Raw genomic sequence first — 12,752 nt, forward strand, 5'->3', positions numbered from 1 at the left:
TTTGTGGGGAGAACTTTTTTTATTGTTATTTTTGGCACCCTGGTCTCTTCTTTGGTTGGGCTGTGCTCTGTAGAAGCTGCTTTGGGCAAGATGTCTCAGCTGATCCTYTTTCAAGGGAGTTGTGCAGGATGAAGTCATAATTAAGGATCACAGCCTGGCAGGCCTTTCTTACCACATGTGGTCGCTGATTTTGAGTTAAATGCATGCAGTCCTCATTGCTCCTTTTGGTTAGAAATATTCTTCTTAAAAGCACAGAATTGTACTTCTCTTTCAAATATTCCCTACTCCTAGTGGATATCAGATACTGTATATACAGTGTCAGTAGTTACAGAAAATTTAACTACACCAAAATTACATGTATGCTGCTTTTTTTGAAAATCCTCTGTTCCTTCTGCATGCAGGCCTCATGATTGTACAAGGGCATGTGTTGAGCTTCAGGCAAGAGGCAATATATGTGGAGTATGACCTGGCATTATGGCTTGCAGCAGTAAATAGATAACATAAAAAAAAAATCCCATCATTTTCTCAGTTTAGCAAGTCTGTGAAAAATTTGGGGTAGCAAATACTTTGACCCTCTTTTGAGGCTGGTGATGGTATTCTTATGGTGCTGTTTGCAGGTTCTCAATTGAGAAAAAAGCCTGGAAACCAAGTCTGTGCACTCAACTAAACTGAAGAGCAAATTTTACCTGGAAATAGTATTTCTTCATAGGATAATATAAAGTTTCTTGTGTGCAGTGTTTCTCCTGCTGATGCAGAGTCATTGATCTTGAGCAAAATGCGCACACATGTAGCTACAGCCATCCATGTGAACATACAGGAGCATGTGACAAAGGAAAACAAAACTACAGACTTTTAGTTCAGACAGTAAATCTTCTGGGGACCTTTTCTCCTCATTTCTGTGAGGGAGAAGTCTCRACTTCTCCCAGTGCTCCCTGTGTGTTACCTGACCCTGTGGCTGCACAAGTGTGCTTTCAGATGTGCTGTGCCTGCCACACCAGAGGAGTATTGCTGGATGGCCGATATGCTCAGGTATAAGTAGCAGAGGAAGTGTTTACATTTAGCAGACYCTTATATTGAATATTTAAATGACTTACTGGTAAGCACAGCTTCGAAAGTTTAAGGAGAGTCRCAGTTTGGTGTGTGTCGAATGTGCACTATGTTGTGCACTTAGCTTCAGCTATAAACCATTTGCTGAGTTTTAGTGACTCTGATGTTTAGTCTTTGCCCCCCTGTTTAGACATTAGTAGCCAAGTGTTTTGCCTCTTTATGTAGCCCTAAGTTGCACTTTTTTCTGATGCAGTCATCAGATCAAATTATTTATAAAATGAGGACATCCTTTTGGACTTCGYATGTAAACAGTCTCAAATATGTGCACAGGCAGAGAGATCCTTCTCTGTTTATCCACAGTTGAAGGCTAAACATTAATAAATGCTAACATTAAATAGTGGGGGTTTTGCTCCCTTYATTCTTCACTCAAGTTTTCCCTTCAAGGTTCAGATTCCTTCTCTAGATTACCCAAAGAACTTTCCCCATGCCCTTGATCAAGCAACTGGTTGCAGTGTGCCTCYGCTACAGTGATTATTGTGAGCTAGGGTAAGCAAGTGGTTCCTCTGGAGTGGTTCCTGCTGTACAGGTTTTAATGTATGAAAACCACGTCTGCAGTGCTGGCACGTGTGTTTGAAGGTAGGATCTGCTGTCCTTAGGCAATATGGGCCATTCCAACACTCTTCATTCTGGAATTAACGGTGAGAACTCAAAACATGCCACCAGCTCACTAGAGTACCATTTAAAATTTCCCTGGAGCCAAGCTGGTCTTGGGCTTGGCTTATTTGTAAACCATTTCAACAGGCAACAAAGTGCTCCCCTTGTAGTAGGGATTTKGGGGTGGTGGAGGGGGATTCTCAGTAATGATCAGAGATGGCTGATAATGTCTCAAACTGCCGCAGCAGAGAAGCTCTTTTTTTGCTCTCTTCTGCTGTGTCTTTTTGAATATRATGTGCTGGAGACTTGGGAGGTGCCCATCCAAGTGGCTGCCTTCAGCTGGGAGATGAAAAAGGAAGAAGCAGGATACTGTAAAACAGGGTTTGCAAAACGTGTGTCTTGCATAGGTTTTCAAGGTTTACCTGCTGCTGCTAGGGTAACTTCATTTGTGTGTTTGTTTCAGCTTTCTGGCTTTTTTTTTGGCCTATTTTAACAAAACTTCAAACATCCTCTTAGCCAATGGCAGCAAGGTTTGCAAATCAGAACCAAATCTGAGCATAGCACTATACTTGAGTGAGCTGTGCTAATCTAAGACAAGCTTCTGTTTCCTGCTTGGAGCTTCTCCCCCATGCTCTTGTTTGGCACACGTACAGCTCTGTGTGCTGACAGGCACCTCGGAGGCACAGATCAGTTAAAGAAGTCTCTGTGGTGGCAGCTGCTCCAAGCTCGGTGTTTCATGTGCTTATTGGCTGCCTACTTGTGGTTGGGAAGTAGGTGTTTGGAGTCAGGTAGGCTAGAGAGAAGTCCTRCATTTGTGAATTAGTATCGTAATGGAGTGGTGCTGGGTCCTTTTTGTGTTCTTACGATCAGACAAAAGGCTTAATGTGCCAATGAAGGTATTCTCCATAAGAAGTCCGAGTGTGAGCAGTGTGTGAGCAGAATATTTTAGGYAGCGAATATGTTGAACTGATAGCCCTGCACAGCCCAGCTCTGCGGTTTGCATAAAAGCAGCCCCTTAAAGACCCTGTGGTCTCATGTTCTATCAGCAACTCTATGACTGACTTTCACTTTCCCTACAGTAAGAAAAGAGAATTTTGCCATCAGTTTTCTCTCCCTGCATTTTTCCAGACAGTTTGGCCTCAACAAATTGTACAGCCTCCCTCTTGTCTGTGTGGGAGAGTACAGACTGCTGCTGGCGGCAAGGAGGAGAGATTAACATTCATCTGTTCTCTCTCCTCGCTCTCTTTTCCATCCCGTGGGCATGGGAGACTTACAAATGTTCCGCTCCTTTGGGGTGCATTTMTACTCATTGCCCTGATGGGAAGACCACAGAGACACCAGGAAGGTTGTGCAAGCTTCACACTGCTGATCAAACAGGCACATGAGGAAATCAGATGGAGTGACTCCCTAGAAGAGGGAGGAAGGTGAAAAGACTGGCATAAGACTTAAGTTGCTCGCTTGCTCAGAGATCTCCTTTTCCAAAGTCTGTGCGCATTGAGGGCTTCGTGCAAAGTCTGCCTCCTCACTTGGGTCTTCCATGGAAAGTGYGTTTTGCAAGAGCTCTTTTCCAAGCAGTGATACTTACTTGATTTTTGCTCTGTGTTTTAATGTTGCATGTATWGCCAGAAAATCTGATGGAGAATATGTGGAAACAATTATTTTTTGGTGTGGAAGCTGAAGTCGGTACTGTGCAAATATCTACAGTATCAGTACACTGTAGTGGTTGACAACATGCAAATATGAGTTTTACTTTCACTTTGTGGCATTGTGAGGGACAAGGAAGGGTTTTGCAAACAGATCTTTCTGAATGACCCTGCTGCAAGGGGAGCTCCCAGCTGCTGCTGTCCTTTGGTACCCATTTACCCTGCCTCAGGTACCATGAGGGGGGATATATCTGCTTGTTCTGCTTCCTTCTGCACAACAGCAGCATCAACCTGCCTGTGCAGGAGCATCAGCTACGTCGTTGTCCCCAGCATCCTGCTGCTGCCAAATTCAAGGGTCTCTCTCAAGTAAGAGCCGGGTATTCTCTCCCCAACTGTTCCCCAGCCTAAATGAGGAGTGGTTGATAGTCAGCATTTACTAATTTAGGACTGTGGAAAGTTTGTTCTTGATGAAATGCAGTGGGGAGGTCTTGCTCCTCATTCAGTAAGTAATTCTTGCAGAAAAGAGGGCAGTAGGCCTCTTCCCATAATTTCCAGTGCTAACYGCTGCCTAGTGGGATGTGATGTGCCAGTTGCCACTGCCATGGTGGCTAGAGGTGATGGAGCTGCCAGTGTGGATGGTGGTTGGAGATTCACAGAATCTGGGGAGCCTTATGAATGAGCAACCAGCATCTTGCATGAGGTGGTGGAAGAGTACAAATGTGGTAATTTTCGAAAGATACAGTGARGATTTTACCTGGGTAGCATGTGCATTGCTTACAGTGGCAGGGAATTTCTGCAGAGGTGTTTCAGCTTCTGGAAGGATGTTGCTGAGAGGGATCGAGTGTGGTGAGGTCAGTACAAGAGGAACAAAACCTCCCATTYAGATAAAAGCAGGGAAAGGGAAACACTGCCACGTGTGGGACTGGTTCAGGCTAAACTGGTCTGTGCAGTAATTTCTGCAGCTCTCCAGAAACATACTACGGRTTTGAGCTTCCCAGCTCAGACAGGTCTACGATCATGTTCCAGGCTTTGGGAAAGCAGGAACGTCACCATCTGTGTCCTACTTCATTTGAAAAAGAAAATTGAAAAAAATCTTGAATGCCAGCCATCTGCTGGTATCGCATCCAAACTGTATCCCCGTATCTGGGGGCAGAGGAGGAAGATGGTTTCTTTGGGGAGAGGTGCTGTTCAGAGAGAAAGAGCTGCCTGTACCTGGGGTGCTCCTGGATCCAGAAACGATCACAGGAGCAGGATGGCTTGGCTTCTCAGTCAARCCACTTTCTGTAGTGCAAAACCATCCAGCCCAGAGAGAGTGAATCCAAGTCCCATCCTGCAACAGAGTCTGCAGCGCTTGGTTTGTGGATTATTAAGAGGAGATTGGAGCATTTCTGTGAAGTGAATGTGCAGTGATGTATGGTTAGGATCTGCCATACTGATGTTTGACACAAAAAGATAAGTCACTTTTTTTTTGTAGCCTGGTCATTGGGCATGAGGTTGTTTAGAAATACATTTGGGTTGTGGTTTTCACCAGCTGGCTATGAAAATAAGCCCACAGTTTCAATGAGAACTAGCACAGGCCCTTGGCTGGACATGCGACACAAGCAACTTGCTTCTTTTAAATTCTTACCACTGCCCACTGAGTTTTAATGTGGTTATGAAGGTACTTTTTCAGAAGTCAGCATGTCATTCTTCTGTGTTGTATTTCTCTTCTCTGTGTTATGGCTGTAGAGTGCTTCTGTCCTGATAGCTCTGTGTGAATGTGAACAAAGGCAGTAGAGAGTTAAAAAAAAAAATCCATTAATTAAAATATTTACATTGGAAGCTGCAAAACATTTACTTTGAGTAAAACAAACTTCCCCATTGTTCTTGTATGATTGCTACAGTTGCTCTGAAAATAGCCAGGAAGAGGTTGTGCTCTGAGGAATTTTACTGGGTTGGCAGGGGAATGGGAGGGTAGGGATACTGGAGGGGGCTCTTGGTCAATGGTTCTCTTTTGTTCAAATCATTCTGTAATGTGGACAGAAGATCTCTTCTTCATACAGAAAAATCCCCCAAACCAATTTTTTTTAAAAAACCTGTCTCGGTTTTGGAARACAGGTGCTTGCCAATGAAGGCAGGAACTCCCCTTGGAGTGGTGGATATGACCCCCCTTCCCTCCGAATTATTACAGCTTTGTAAAATCACGGGCTTTCAGGCAAGAATATGGGTAAAAGGGAATAACAGTTTTTACTAATATGTGTAACAAGGTGAAACAAGTAACAATAACAATAGCAACAACCAATCCAGTCCCAAACCCAGTGACAGCTTCACACAGACACACCCTCCCCTTTGGTGCAGTTCCAGTCCCAGCCGGCAGGGGCGCTGTTGGCTCCCRGYCGGGCAGGGCGGGTGCGATGATTCCCCGGCAGCTGCAGGGGGCGCTGTGGCGCGGGTCCCGCTGGTTCAGATCTCCCGCGTGGCCAATGGCGGACACAGAACAGCAGAGATGGATGGAGAAAAGAGTTCCTCTGCAAACTCACAGCGGAAACGCCGATCTCGGTGCTCCTCTGGACAGCGAGAAACCCCAGGACAGCCGGATGAGCAAGGAGACGAGCAGAATCCCGTGGCTGCAGACGGGATGCAGCAGAACTCAACCACTGCAGCTGGAATCCCAGGGGTCCTGGCAAGGCACGGGGGCAGAAGATCACAGTACAGCAAACAGGAACTGACAACAGGACACTGGATTCTGCAGCAGCAGATCCACCGTCCTCCCCTGAGCCAAGCAGGGCAGGAAGTGAAGCTACCCCCCGGTCCCCACACACATGCCCTCCCCGAGCCCAAAACTCCCAAGAGAACTTCCCTCTCTCCAAAGAGAAGAAAAAAACCTGCCAGGCAGGAGCAGTGCCCAGGGAGACCCTTTGGGTGGGGCGTAGGTTCTTATGCCTTCCCTAATCGCCCAGCCATCAAAAGAATGGCTTGGCAATCAGTGTATCCCAGCAACAAAATGGGAAAGAAAAATTCCCCAAGAAAGRAAACAAAAGGAGAAACCTTAACCCACAACAAGCCCAAACCCCATAGTGGTGTAACTGTGTTATTATATAATTCTGGTAATGMAAAAAAATTAATGATCATCAAAAGAATCTGAGAAAGTGGTATTTTCAGGATGAAAGGTGATTTATTTTTTAGCACTGTGTACTAATGTACACTTAAGAGGAAAAGGAAGCATCCCATAGCTGGCAGTTTGCAMCCTGGCTGGGGACCCATGTGCTGCTATCCCGGTTTTGCTGGTGGGGAAGTGGCAGATGAAAGATGTCACCTGTCTGTGGCACGGAGCACCTATGGGTTCCTGCTGAGATCTGTTGGCATTGTGGCTGCTCAGTGTTCAAGGAGAGCCAAGTGAGGGTGCCCCTGGTTTTGTACTTTAGGTACAGGGATATGCTTAGYGGCATCACTACAGGAGAGGTAGACAAATATAAAAACTGTTTGCTTCAAGTCTTTTCATTCCTGCTGTATCTCCTTCCACATAACTGGATTGAAAAATTAAGCATTGGTTGGTTTGTTGGTTTTTTTTTTTTTAATGGTATTCTTTCATATGGCGTGCCATTTCACCATTGCACTTTTCTGACCTTTTCGAGACTGGCACTGGACTTCTAGGTTTGTGGGCAGGACACTGGAAGAGCTAAAAGAGCGTGTGAAAGGATTAGTTTGGTTGTGTTTTTAGGTCTTTGATTCACAGTTCTCACTCTAGTCAGACTCTTAGAGCTTTTCAGGTTGCCAGATGGGAGGTCTCTCTTCTGCCCTAGTGACTCATGGGCCGGCTGAATTGCAGGTCATGTCGTCTTTTCTTAATAGAACCATGGCAAAGTGTTTGTTCAAGCCTGAGTATGTCCGGACTGTAAATTTTATTGACAGTTTTAAGGTTGCAAATATGTTGGTTGTGTGTGGCATTCTTTCGTCTGATTCCAAGTATGCTAGACTGTGTCATGTTTACCTATATTATAAAAACATCTTGGTTGCTTTGAAAGGTTGGTCTGTAAAGGTGTTAGGAAATTAAATGTGCTTGTCCAGGGTAGCCATCATTTTAACTTGAACATGAGAGTTTTGTTCCATCCGTTTCTTGCATGCTTTACTGTTTTTAAGGGAGGTTGCATGCTGACAGTTTCTTGGCCTGGAGATRAAAGGTGCTGCTTACCCAGGTTATATGGTCTGATGGAAAATTGTCTCCACGATGTATAACACCACTGGGATTATTTCTAGCTATTACTATTGGTTTCATTTTGCAGCCGTTCACATTATGTAATTTGATGCTCATTTAATTTAATGAGAGGATGCTGTAGACTTACTTACGACTCTGCAGGACAACCTGTATGCTTTGGCCACCTCTGTTATCCCTGCCAAAGGAAGAAGAGCATGTTTCTTACAGGACATGTTACAACATCTTTAATACCTTTATTATCCACGCTTCCCAGATTGCCTCAGATGGAAGTGTGACTTGCCTGGAGTGTAGATTATACTGGAATAGCAGGAGAAGTTTTTTTTTTTTTGGGGGAACTGCTTATTAGACTTTTGTGTTAGGGTTATCAGGAAGTATTAATGGGCTTTTCCTTTCATTGCAGATGGAATTTCATGACTTGCTGTATTTTGAATAGGACAAGGAGATGTGTCTGATAAGGTAAGAGAAAGAATAAGAGACATGTGCCTACACAGAACTGTCTCACTGGTAGGTTTTTTGGGTTGAAGATAACAGTTTTTTCCCCTGGAAAAACCCTGCAAATAATTGTGATGATTAGTTTTAAATTATCTGCCTCTGCCCCTCTGAGCAGGGACCATCCCTATTCTATACAGCTTCTGACCCAGTCCTTCTCCTGGTGAACTGAGGCACAAAGTCCAGAAGACAAAAATGTATGTCCTTACAGGCGTAGGGGTTAGCAAGATAGTCTTGCTATTATTTTAGAGTTTTTTTTTTCAAGTAACAGACTATGTAGAAAAGCTCTTCTTTAATTTTGAGATATTGCCCTTCCCCACATCCCCACCCCCGACATTTAAAAGTTGGAAAGATCTTCAAGCTGTTTTAAGTTCTGCGCTTTACAACTTGTTTTTCTTGTTGCAGAATTTTCAGATTTGGACTGTTTTTTATTAGGACAGAGTATTTATGAGTATAAACACTCTAGGTTTGMGTTTGAAATTAATATTTGCTGTCATTAATGTGCTGAAGGAAGCTGCAAGTTTGCGATCTTCATAAACTTTTTTTTATTAATAGCATTTTTAAAAGGCAGTGTTTAGATAGATACCTTTTCCCTTTCGGTTTCTGCCTCAGGTTTCTACTGCTAGAGAAGAACAGATGTCTCTAGAACTTTTAGATGTTGGGATAACCATATTCAGACAACAAACAGCCGGACACAAAAGTGGTGTTACCTGGGCATTGTCACTGTCTTCCAGTGTACAATACACACTGCAACTATCCTGCTCTATCACTTGTGTGTTTCATTTTTGTCTTCCCCTTGTTCCTGAGTTCTGTACCATTTACAGGCTGCAGAAATCCCTATTCTTTTTGGCTCTTGGTAGSAAAACGTTGTGGAAACAGCTAAATGCATGATGCCATTGTGTGAGGACCAGGACTAAATGACTTCTGCCTTGGATTCAGACATTGAGCTCTTTTAGACATTCTTGATGTTTTYTGATTTGTCAGTTTGTTTCTTATTCTTTTTTTCATGTAAGTTCTGTTTTCTGAGTAGAATCAGCCTTTTGAAGGTGGCTGCTCAGGCAAGAACTGAAAACTTTGAATGGCTCTTGGCATTGTGTGGAGTACACAGGAATCAAAGACTTGGTGGCTGCCTGGGTTTTTTTTGCCAATGTCAGACATTTTGTCCATTCAAGCCACCCTCTTCCATGCCACTGTTGGATCATGCTGTGAATATTTTCTTTAAAGGCTTACTCTACACGAAGGTGGTCTTTTGTGTGTGTAGCTGGTAAAACCCAGCTCTGCAGGTGAGAGAGCTCGCAGTCTGCAGCCCTGTTCCACAAAGCACCTCGCATTTGTTATGTAAACAAGCTGCTTCACTCGCACGTGTTCCAACCAGTCCTCCCATACTCCAAGAATGGGTAATTAAAATTACCCAAGAATGGGTAGTTAAAATTGTTTTCAGGACTTCTTAGAGTTTCCAGCCCATCGTGGGCTGGCACCCCTCCGCACCACTCCACGCACCCTGCTGCGGCTGGAGGCTGAGCGGTGCCCAGCGTGGCATTGCCACCGTGTGTGCGTGTTCTTGTTGGAAAGARGCACAGCCCGAGTGGGACAGGTGGCAGTGCTCATGTCCAGACTGCTTTGTTCAGATTCAGTTGACTGAGAAGTCTGTTTGTCCTGTGTCAAAGCAGTGCTGCAGACTTCGGTGTGCGTCACCAATTGGGACGGGACAATTTGGTGAGACAACAACGTAGTCATACTCAGCTGCTAGTGTTTCCTGAAGACATTATTTTCATGTATTATATATTTATATTATTTAGTAATACATGTACACTAAATAATAGTAATACATGTAYTCCTCTCTTCCGTGGAGTAAAGATTGATAAATCTGTATGGCGGCTCTTGTGGCACAGCAGCTGATTGCTGTCGTGGTGTCTCTCCCAGTGCAAGCTCACTCTCACCTTTTCTTGTAAAACAGCCACTGAGGAAACTGTTTCTAGCAAGTTCTGCAGCTTGAGGCCATGACACCTCCTCTCACTGCTTTACTGGCAGCTCCAGGCAAGTGCAAATTGTAAGCTAGATCCCAGCAACTGGACTGGCTTTAAAATGAGATTTTCCAATGGAGAAGTTGCACTTTTCACAGGCTCTTGTCTTTCACCAGTAGAAGGAAATATTCTGTTCTCATTTTGTGCGATACCTTCTCAGTGTAAAATTTAATTCTGAGCTAGGAGTGGGTGTATCTTGCTCTCCTTTCTCCAAGAGGGCATTGTTTATCCTTTCCCCAGCAACCTGGGCTGGAAAAACGCTACTGCCACACTCTTGGTCCTCCTGTGCTACAAGAAGTGTCTTGTCCTGRTTGTGTTCCTTCTCAAGGCTGCAGGTGTCATTCTTTCAACTATCCCTAACTACTAAAAATATCATCAGTGTTACTTCATTATTTCCTTTTTTAACCTTTTGCTCCCTTTCTGCATTCCCACTCCCCGTTTACATTTAGGTTTTCACCTTTCTAGACAGTCATGTGGATCTTGTCCCAAACATGCCCTCAGGTCCTGACTGTGCCTCCTATCAGTGTTTTCCCTTGGTTGCTTACAGTTTTCATGGATATTTCCTGACCCATTCCCTTCTGTTTCTTCGTCTGGAGGAGTCCTTCGGAAGCATTGCCATGTCTCTGGCTGCCATAGCAATTAAAGGGGTTTAAATCCCATTTAAAGCAACAATAGATGGTGCAGTCTGTGCTGAGAATAASCTTGTTTCAATGCTAGCCATGGTGACTTCCTTGTAATGGCTGGCTTTTGGCACCCGTCCTACTGATTACGTGACAGAGTAGAATAAAAAAAAAAATAATGGCTCTTTTAATATTCCTGAAGCCTAGTGATGAAATTATGAGACTTGGCAAGCTCGCAGCAATGTTGATAGGTGCCAGACCTCTCACCCAATATTTTCTTTTCCTTCCCCCATATTTCCTTGTGCCTTTATCTTGCTTCCTTCCGAGCAGCCTGGAGCCCTTGTGAGCTGCCAGTCCAGTTTTCATGAGGTCTGCCCKATAGCTCAGATCATAAATATAAAATTGTTCTATAAGGCCTAATCTATTTTTTGAGGTAGGTTTATGAGATAAAAATTACTTTGATCGCTGAAACAGCATTGTGTCACTTTTGAAAGGAAATGACAAGGAAGTTACTGTTATCAGGCCTATTTTCACCCACTGTTAGCTTAGACCTGACAAACGGCATCTTCAAGGTCTCTTGTCTTAACAGTTCCAAATTGGGTTGCCAGTTAGTATTGACTATGTAAAAAGCAGTAGGTTGATGTGTATTCTATTATTAATAGCTGTTAATGCCCTTCATAATAGTAATCTGTTTTGCAAACATTTTCTGGTTGTTCTTTTCTAACGAGTCTTGGCAGTGAAACCCCTGATTTTACACATGCAGAACCACAGTAACTCAGTTGAAGTGTTTGTGTGGGTTTGGTTTTGTGTTTTTTTTCATTTTGGGTGTGTTTGTGTTCTTGTTTACTGGGAGAAACGCTTGATTTTGATGAGACAAAATAAAGGCAAAGTCCAGGAATTATTTCTGTCCAGACTGGTACATTGTGGTTTCTTCTTGTGTTAATATGGGTCAGCACAAAACTCTTGCATCACTGCTAGATGAGTTTTAATAATTTCCTTTGACACTGCCCGTGAATATTTTTGTCTCTACAGAAGCCATCTTAGGAAAATTTTCACAATAAGAAAGGTAATTTGAATAAAATGGTAACAGGTAATTTGAGTTTCTTTTCTTGTGTTGTTTAGCTGTTAYGTCACAATATCTGGAAAGTACCTGGAAAGCACAGGGAGAAAAATGGGAAATCTAATGCATGAGGAAAAGCCTCTAGATAAGAGTGTGTAGGGGGAGAATATATACATAAATGTAGACATCAAGGTAAATGCTTTTTTCTTTTCTTTTTCTTCCAGAAAATTTGAATATTTGCACAATCTGATGTTGCAAGTTTTAAATGCTTAACACTTCTAAAAGAATAAATTACTTCAGTGCCTGAATTTGTAGATAACTGTCAGCTTCAAAGGATCAAGTGAGTTGGAAGGAATGTCTGGAGAGCTCAGTATAGGCAGGTATCAGGCAGAATATAGAAATGAGGGGAGTGTATTCAGCTAATGCAACAGAGACCTAGATGGAATTTTATATATAAATTAAGACTAATTATGCTACAAAAAGCAGATTTCTGTGGTTCTGCTTTTGGTGTAAATGCAGGATACTCACTTCCCCCTCCCCATCTCTGTCACACTGGGTTTCCCAAACTGCTTATTACAAGAATTGTGTTGCTTCTGTAAAAATTAAGATGAAAAATTCACCTATTTAATACTKTTCCACCTACTGTTACAAAAAATACTACCTTTGGCTTTAGAATACCCTTGTTGTGAGCTGGCTGGCTCTGTAATATGTAAGTAACTTTGCACTCTTGACTAAGTAGCTAAGAGAAACTGAAATCAGTCCTGTAAAATGCTCACTGCTGGTGCTCATCCCTGAGCTCACCACCYTGGCTGGACACTCCTTCATCCTTCTCTGATGGTGGTGGTGTGGCTGGAGCTGGGAGCAGGGAGTGGGGAGCAGGTGACCAGGGAGCACACGGGGTCCCAGCTCTGCGGCTGTGGGCTGCCTGCCAATGGCAGTGATTGAAAGTAGCGCTGGCAGCCAGAAACTTCCAACTGCAGCTCTGCTAATGACTGGTGTTGTGGTTTTGGGCAACTCCCT

General features: G+C 43.6%; 1 long non-coding RNA gene across 1 annotated transcript in view; it reads left to right on the forward strand.

Annotated features, from left to right (window-relative positions):
• The window catches only part of LOC130574452 (uncharacterized), a 66,775-nt gene that overhangs the window by 21,252 nt on the left and 32,771 nt on the right, over positions 1-12,752 (forward strand). The window contains exon 2 of the long non-coding RNA XR_008965438.1: positions 7,940-7,995. This is a non-coding gene — a long non-coding RNA (uncharacterized LOC130574452). The remainder of the gene's footprint in view (positions 1-7,939; positions 7,996-12,752) is intronic.

The sequence above is a fragment of the Malurus melanocephalus genome, unplaced genomic scaffold (assembly GCF_030028575.1).
Source record: "Malurus melanocephalus ecotype Western Australia unplaced genomic scaffold, MMel_1.1 scaffold_82, whole genome shotgun sequence".
NCBI lineage: Eukaryota > Metazoa > Chordata > Aves > Passeriformes > Maluridae > Malurus > Malurus melanocephalus.